At 43.2% G+C, this 7593-nt stretch overlaps 1 pseudogene; it reads right to left on the bottom strand.

The window, feature by feature from the left end:
* Nucleotides 1-5317: 5317 nt before the first annotated feature.
* Nucleotides 5318-5435, bottom strand: LOC126163421 (5S ribosomal RNA; annotated as a pseudogene).
* Nucleotides 5436-7593: the final 2158 nt, after the last annotated feature.

Below are 7593 nucleotides of genomic sequence, written 5' to 3'. Positions count from 1 at the left end.
TATTCTGGCCAGCGTTCAACGTCAGGAGTGAAGGCACGAAATGGCGGCGCCGGAGTCATCGTCGGCAGTACCGGCGGTGGCGTCGGAGGAACTGTAGGAGCTGCATTTTGTAGAGTGAGCAGTCCGTTTACGGCAGCAAGCAGCTGCGCCATTTGCTGAGCCTGAAACCGTACAAGATCGGACAGCGTAGCCTGTTCCTGTGGCGAAGCCATCGTTGATACAAACTCAAAGTCTTATAGCGAAGGGTATAAGCACTCATACATGCAGTCACACTGGGCTAACAAAATAAATAAATAAATAAATAAATAAATAAAGCAATACCAAGCAAAAAACAGAAAGGAAGAGAGAAATTTTTTTTTAATCCTCGTCGGTAATACTTGGCGCCAGTACTCGTCGTCAATATTTCTGTATCTCGCCTGGAAGGCGGCGAGTGGGTCTGCTCCTGAAAACTTAAAGGTTGGCGGAATGAAGGAAGCGAGTAGGAGTAGGTGAGGTAAAACATGTAGAAGCTGTAAGTAAAGTAGAAGAGGCTTTTACTGGTTGTTGTTGTGGTCTTCAGTCCTGAGACTGGTGTATTCAGTACTGCTCCATTATCGTCTTGAAACATCTCTAAATACAAAATGCAGTGTCCTGACTGACTGACTCATTCGCTGGTTCATCATCACCCAGCCTAAACTGCTAAGGATAGAAACTTGAAAAGAGGGTGTTGAGCTTACATTCTAGCCGTCATTTAAGAAGGGATATTTCGAAATTCCACACCTAAGGAGGAATAATGAGGTATGAAAAGTTCCGTGATAATATGTCGCTGTTACGGTAATTTGATGCTAGACCTACAGAAATTGGTGTTTGGTTCCTCGATAAGAAATAAATAAATGCGTGTTTTAGCATTTCTCGAAACTTAAGTTTTATGGAGGTGAAGCAGTAGTTGAAAGTTTTTTAAAAATAAATCATTATTAAAAAAACTACTAAAACATTTTTAGAACAGCATCTAAGAAAATTGATGTTTCACTTCTTGGTTATAAATGAAAAACAAGTGTTCCTGGAAATTCAACACCTCAGGGGGTGAAACAGTGTATGAAATGATTTATTAAAATATTGTGTTATGAAAGCATTTGTGAAGCCAAAGCTATGAAAATCTGAGTTTGGATTCTTAGATGGAAACAAAGAAATACATGGTTCGCTGTTTGCGGAAATTCAACCCCTATGAGGGTGAAATGGGTGTGAAATGTTTTACAAAAGTATTTCATTGTCAAAGCACTTTTAAAGCTAAATGTTTGAAAATTGTTATTTGGCTTCTTGGTTAGAAATCATCACCCAGTCCTAAGCACTAATGAAACTTGAAATTTGCAGAGGGTGTTCATATTAAACTGTAGGAGTAATTTATAAGGAACTGTTAAAAATTCCACTCCTAAGGGAGTGAAATAGGAATGAAAGGAGTTTTGAAACTAAATTACTAGGGGTAAAATATTCGGTGAAATCTTTCTGAAAATAAATCATTGTTAGAGAACTGCTAAGGCATTTTTGAAGATAAATCTATGAAAACTGGTATTTGATTTCTCAGCTGGGATTATAAAATTCATGTTTCAGTGTTCTTGGGAATTCAGTCCCCTAAGGAAGTGAAATACAGAATGAACAGTTCTGTGGAATTATTTCATTACGAAAGCATTTTCAAGGCTAAACCTATGAAAATTTGTATTTGGCTTCTCTGTTAGAAATAAAAATTAAATTAGAAATAAAAATAAAACGTGTTTCACTGTTTTTTGAAATTGAACCTCCCAGGGAGTGAAATGGTAAGATGAAATATTTTAAGAAAACATTTCGTTATATTAAAAAAATTTTAAGGCTAAATCTATTAAAATTGGTATTTCACTTCTCAGTTAGATATAAAGAAATATGTGTTACACAGCGATTATAATCGTTCACTTCTGTTTACCACGGTTTTGTAAGACACACACGAAGCAATTGATTTTTATGGGCTTTTCATCACTGTTTCATGCTATTAACCCATACGTATCATAAAAATGGATGTACATCTGTAAGTACACTACCGGCCATTACAATTGCTACACCAAGAAAAAAATGCAGATGATAACCGGGTAGTCATTGGACAAATATATTATACTAGAACTGACACGTGATTACATTTCCACGCAATTTGGGTGCATAGATCCTGAGAAATCAGTACCCAGAACAACCACCTCTGGCCGTAATAACGGCCTTGATAAGCCTGGGCATTGAGTCAAACAGAGCTTGGATGGCGCGTACAGGTACAGCTGCCAATGCAGCTTCAACACGATACCACAGTTCATCAAGAGTAGTGACTGGCGTATTGCGAAGAGCCAGTTGCTCAGCCACCATTGACCAGACGTTTTCAATTGGTGAGATATCTGGAGAATGTGCTGGCCATGGCAATAGTCGAACATTTTCTGTATCCAGAAAGGCCCGTACAATAACTGCAACATGCGGTCGTGCATTATCCTGTTGAAATGTAGGATTTCCCATGGATCGAATTAAAGGTAGAGCCACGGGTCGTAACACATCTGAAATGTAACGTCCACTGTTCAAAGCGCCGTCAATGCTAACAAGAGGTGACCGTGACGTGTAACTAATGGCACTCCATACCATCACGCCGGATGATAACGCCAGTATGGCGATGACGAAAATACGCTTCCAATGTGCGTTCACCGCGATGTCGCCAAACACGGATGCGACCATCGTGATGCTGTAAACTGAACCTGGATTCATCCAAAAAAATGACGTTTCGCCATTTGTGCACCTGCGCTCCTGTCTGTGATGCAGCGTCAAGTGTAACCGCAGCCACGGTCTCCGAGCTGCAGCTGCAAACGTCGTCGAATTGTTCGTGTAGATGGTTGTTGTCTTGCAAACTACCCCATCTGTTGACTCAGGGATCGAGAAGTGACTGCACGATCCGTTACAGCCATGCGGATAAGATGCCTGTCATCTCGGCTGCTAGTGATACGAGCCCGTTGGGATCCAGCACGGCGTTTCGTATTACCCTCCTGAACCCACCGATTCCATATTATGTTAACAATTATTGGATCTCGACCAACATCAGCATCAATGTAGCGATATGATAAACTGCAATTGCGATAGGCTACAATCCGACCTTTATCAAAGTCGGAAACGTGATGGTATGCATTTCTCCTCCTTACACGAGGCATCACAACAACGTTTCACCAGGCAACTGCTGTTTATGTATGAGAAATCGATTGGAAACATTCCTCATGTGAGCACGTTGTAGGTGTCGCAACTGGCGCCAACTTTGTGTGAATGCTCTGAAAAGATAATCATTTGCCTATCACAGCATCTTCTTCCTGTCGGTTAAATTTCGCGCCTGTAGCACGTCATCTTCGTGGTGTAGCAATTTTAATGGCCAGTAGTGTATGTAAGTGTTTATGTACGTATGTTCCACATCTCCTCCTAGATCACTGGGCTGATTTCAACCAGACTTGGTATACGTATCAGTTACAGTTTGGAAAGAATTGGTGTGGTGGTAGGAGTCATCTGCTTATCAAAGTGGTGGTGGCGGGGATGAAAAATAGTGTAGCTCATGGCTCGTGAATACACAGACTTTATTATCCAGTATTTGATAATGAGAGCACTTAGTGGCTTGCAGTAAACTTTACCCATAATTTCAAACCTTGTCGGAGCTCCTTCTCGCTGACTAAAGCCACACAATGATGAAAGGAAAAATGATCGTCGCATACTAAATTTTCGCTGCTCATACAGTACAACTGAAACATGAGGGATGACGTTTTAATTTATTACTTCTTCGATACTCACGGTATTCGGTACACATTTTGGAGTCAGTTTTTACATACACCATTACATGTATCAGCAAAATTATATCACTGTACGACAAATGGTTTACGAGATATGACGTCATAAACATTGATGTATGATAAAATGAAACAGCAAAGCGAAATTCGCTAGGCATGCAGGTGACATATGTGTAGAGACAAATGCACGTGAACTGTGTTAAACACATGTGACAAGTCTGTACGTGGATAAAGCCACCCGTAAAAATCTCCTCCTAAGTCCTGGTTTTATTTCAAGTAAACTTCGGACACATGTTACTTCCTGACTGGGAGAGATACTGTGTGTGTAAGAACCAGCAACATCCTATTGGGTTGGAGGCGATAAGAAGATGAGAGAAAGGGGGAAGAAGATATAGCTAGGTGGACAGAGAGGGTGGGGGACGGGGAAAGGGACAGAGAAGGCGAGGAGGCGGAGACAGACAACAGAGGAGAGAGGAGGAGGTGGACAGAGAGAGGGGAACAGCACGAGTCTAGCAGAGTAAAGGGTAGGAGGAGACAGAGACTGCAGGGCGGAGGAGGGGATAGAGAGACGTGGTTGGAGCAGATGGGTAGAGAAGGGAGAAGGAGGAGATGGGCTGGAAGAAGTCGGGCATAAATACAAACCTGGGCAACGCCAGGCGCTCAGCTACGACCTTCCTATTTGGGTTGACTGTTTTTAATCAATTGTTAAATTTTAGCATACAAGCCGCTGTCAGCTCGAAACATATATGACGAATATAAATATTAAATAAATAAGCTCTCATATTTTGCTAGCGTTGCTAATGTAAGATGTTCCCGCGGATATGTTGCCGGATTTATGTTCCAAGAAGTCAAAATCCATGAGGCAGCGTACCCGCGATAATTACTGTACATCAAATAAATAAATAAAAAATTTGCTTCAAAGGATTTCGACGAATGGTGTTATAGAAGGAAGGAATGCAGTGTGATTCATCACAGAGGAAAGCTGTGGCTATTGAAGAAGATCATGGGAAGGGTAAAACAGAGAGCAGACATCGAAAAATAGCCCACAATGTGTAAAGAAACTTAACATTGCTAGTGCTTCTGGTGCCCGTGACCCTCCGGACAGTATTCCGCGACAACAACAGTGCTGGGTGCCTCCAACCTACATTCTCGTGGGAAATGTAGCTTTCTGCATCTGACACAAAATCAAGGAGATTTATACTTCAAGTTTGTACCCTAAAAAATTCGTGGTGCACACATTTTGATGAGGGCACGTTTGACTCCACAGGCGTCTACGTTCAATCCTTCCACTGATCGAAACATTTCCGTGAGCCTAAGCGTGAACTCCACTGTTTATGTCTGCTGGTGAAACGCAGTAGTGTAGCGATAACCCACAGACGCCACTGGATGCGGATACGGAGGGGCGTGTGGTAAACACGCTGCTCTCCCGGCCGTATGTCACTTTGCGAGACCGGAGCCGCTACTTCTCAATCAAATAGCTTCTCAGTTTGCCTCACAAGGGCTGAGTGCACCCCGCTTGTCAACAGCGCTCGGAAGACCGGAGGGTCACCCATCCAAGTGCTAGCCCAGCCCGACAGCTCTTCGCTTCGGTGATCTGACGGGAACCGGTGTTACCACTGCGGCAAGGCCGTTAACAATATATCGATAGTACATGCAAATCAACTGCCAATGAAGGAAAGAAGGAAGGAAGCAAAATGGTTCAGATGGCTCTGAGCACTATGGGACTTAACTGCTGATGTCATCGGTCCCCTAGAACCGTAGCGGTCGCGCGGCTCCAGACTGTAGCACCTAGAACCGCTCGGTCACTCTGGCCGGCGAAGGAAGCAAGTTTAGGCTTTAACGTACTGTTTAGAACGAAATCATTAGAGACGAAACTACCACTGAGATTGTTGATTTTCATGAAATGTACGAGGACGTGCTGAAAAGTATTGCCTTCGAATTTTTGTATTATTAACCTTCTACATCTTTATTTTTCTCTTCATATCTACGTATCTATTTCTCAACATGGTCAATCTGGCGACGAAGACAGTGCTCCCAATGAGAGCCCACGTTGCTGATACCGTCACTGTATAACGTTTTACTTTAACAAACCTACAACCTCACTTGTGCTTGTACCGTTTCATCACTACGAAAGTGAAGTCCTCGAAGGTGTTCTTTAAGTTTTGAAAACAGATAAATATCGGATGTGGCGAAGCCGGGTCTGTATGGAGACTGATCACTGACAGTGAACCCAAGTCGTCAGATTGTTGCAGATGTCGCAGCTCTCTTGTGTGGTCTGACACTGTCATGCTGAAGCAGAGACTGCTTTCAGATTTCTTAGGCCCTCACAGTGCTTTGAAGAATTTATGGTAGTGCGTTTAGACATGACTTCCAAATGCACCACACTTTGACGTGACACAATACTGCGAGCGTGACTTTGCCTACAGGTGGCATGGTCTTGAACTCTTTCCGCGCCAGTGACTCTATGTGGCGGAACTCCACTGATGCGCTCTTGTTTTCGAGGTCGAAATGGTGAACCAAGCTTTCATCACCTGTCACAATGTTTTTAAGGAACGCAGCACCCTCACAGTGAAGACGGGAAAGAAGTTGTTGACTGTTGTTCAAAAATGGTACAAATGGCTCTGAGCACTATGGGACTTAACATCTGAGGTCATCAGTCCCCTAGAACTTAGAACTACTTAAACCTAACTAACCTAAGGACATCACATTCATCCATGCCCGAGGCAGGATTCGAACCTGCGACCGTAGTGGTCGCGCGTTCCCAGACTGCAGCGCATAGAACCGCTCTGCCACTCCGGCCGGCCAACTGTTGTTCAGTCTGCTGTGTTTCATGTCAGGAGTGAGCATTCGAGGCACCCACCTACACACAGTTTTCTGTACAGTAGTTCTGCAATGATGGCCTGGACACGCTCTCGTAATATGCCCCACTTACCTGTGTTATCTAACGATTTTCTCTGCTGAGTTCATCGACACGATTCCGACGAGTCTCGTTGGTTGCCATCACATTCGTCCGCTACGAGCTCTGCCGCGCGCGTTGAGGTTAGCACCAACGTTTCCTTCATTAAGAACAGGAACAATCCAAGGTGTCACATTACTGATGTCGACAGAATCATTACCGTACACAGCTTTCGTTCTTCTATGGATTTCAATTGGAGTGACGTTTCCCGCGGCGAGACACTCGATTACAGCTCAATGTTTCTCACACATCGACGTAGTTACTTCACACACCACCACGTTACGCGCTATGTTGCCGTGCCCTCGAGTTGCAGAGGGTTGCAATTTGCGTCAACGAAGTGGGAAAGTCGACCAAGTTATATGCATTGCATGTAATACCTCAACCGATATTGAGAATTCGGGGATAACACTTTTCAGCACGCCCTCGTATCGCAACGGAAAGATACTGGGTGAGGTCGAAAACTACAATTGTCGACGAAAACGCCACGACAAATGTAGGATATTTCAGAAAGACTCATCTGTTTTTACAATACTGTACAACTTTGGGTAAATTTTCACTTACACACAGGATTACAAAGCTTTTATTTTCGTCAGATCATCAGATTTTACAAGGGTATATGTTTTACATGTAAGCACATCCAACCTAGGGGAGTGTTTTCTAACTACGTTTATGATTAAAGATTTTATCTAATTATCGCAAATACTGAACGTGCATAGCACCGGACGCACGACAAACATCCTGACGCAATTTAAAATTTGTTCCATTCGTTTGAGAGCTAGCCATGCTATTGTACACCCGAAATTATTGAAATGGAAGGCACATAGGCAGAGTCTGTCT

Source organism: Schistocerca cancellata, chromosome 2, assembly GCF_023864275.1.
Source record: "Schistocerca cancellata isolate TAMUIC-IGC-003103 chromosome 2, iqSchCanc2.1, whole genome shotgun sequence".
NCBI classification, from domain to species: domain Eukaryota; kingdom Metazoa; phylum Arthropoda; class Insecta; order Orthoptera; family Acrididae; genus Schistocerca; species Schistocerca cancellata.
This window is presented reverse-complemented; position numbering and strand designations above follow the sequence as displayed.